General features: G+C 51.5%; 1 non-coding gene across 1 annotated transcript; it reads left to right on the top strand.

Moving 5' to 3' along the window:
- Positions 1–206: 206 nt before the first annotated feature.
- Positions 207–289, top strand: TRNAL-UAA (transfer RNA leucine (anticodon UAA)). Its single transcript has one exon. It is a non-coding gene; the product is annotated as a tRNA-Leu (tRNA).
- Positions 290–1,280: the final 991 nt, after the last annotated feature.

Consider the following 1,280-nt stretch of genomic DNA (forward strand, 5'->3'; position numbering starts at 1 on the left):
TCCCCGCGTCGCCGCGGCCCGCCCTCCTCCCGGAGGCTCCCGCTGGCTGCTGCTTTGCGTTCTGCGCCCTCCCGCGCAGACAATGAAAAGCGGCGGGGTCCCAATTGGGGGCTCAGAGCCCCGTTCCACCCCCGCGTGTGAGGCTGGCCAGACTTGGCGGTTCTGTGAGCTATGTAGGAAAGTCTGCATGCAGTTCTTGCACCTGCACCAGGATGGCCGAGTGGTTAAGGCGTTGGACTTAAGATCCAATGGACGCATGTCCGCGTGGGTTCGAACCCCACTCCTGGTAGGTTCCTTTTTTTTCCTTTAGTGAGTTACATTACCACGGAGGGAATATAACAAACGCGGAAACCCCAGTTGTGGCTCAGGGAGACTAAGCATCCGCCCAATACCCAGCAAATACCAGGAAGAGTGGCATGCAACCGAGCTCTGGCGCTGCTTGCACATTGGGATTGGGATAGGGATAGTGAAGAACAGTGTAAAGAAAAATCTCCTAGGATTACAACACCCCCAGGGTAGGAAAATCCTCCCGCCAACGAGTAAACATGGTTCCAGACATGGTCTCTGCACACACACACACACACAGATCCAGGGTAGCGGGTACACAGACTTGTTGAGACCGACAGACACATACCGGTACATTCAAAGGCAGACACATGGACACGTACAGGGACGTACATAGCCCAGCATACAGATTTCTAGACACAGGCATGTAGAGACAAGCTGGCAAACCCAGAGGGAGTGATGCAGAGACATGCAGGAAGAGACACATAGATACATAGGCATGCTAAGACAGAATTAAAGACATGTGTACACTGGCAGCCACAAACACACAGCAAGACACACACACATTCTGAATTCACAGGGAACCATTCAGAAACAGAAACAAACAGCAAGAGACAGACTAACACATGGGTATGTACATGAAGGTTTACATGCAGTGAATAGAGACAAATACAGGAATAGACACAGGAGTACCAATGGAGACAGAGACTTTGACAGAGACAGATGTGCTGAGGAATAAAAGACATGCAACAAGGAGGTTCCAGGCCCAGAGCTGCAAGGTGTGGGAGATGAAGCAGAAGTATAAAGTGTGAAACAAATAGGATGTCCCAAGAAGGGAGCTCCCACCCAGTTCAGAGGAGCCAGTGGGTGGCATGTTTCTCCAAGATTGGGGGCTCTAGAAGAACCTATAGAGATGTTCCTTAGAAATGAAGGTCAAGCGTGAATGAGTCTGGGGAGGGGCGCTTCCAGGGGCCCTGAACTACAAAAGCTCTCTG

The sequence above is a fragment of the Pelodiscus sinensis genome, chromosome 3, assembly GCF_049634645.1.
Source record: "Pelodiscus sinensis isolate JC-2024 chromosome 3, ASM4963464v1, whole genome shotgun sequence".
NCBI classification, from domain to species: domain Eukaryota; kingdom Metazoa; phylum Chordata; order Testudines; family Trionychidae; genus Pelodiscus; species Pelodiscus sinensis.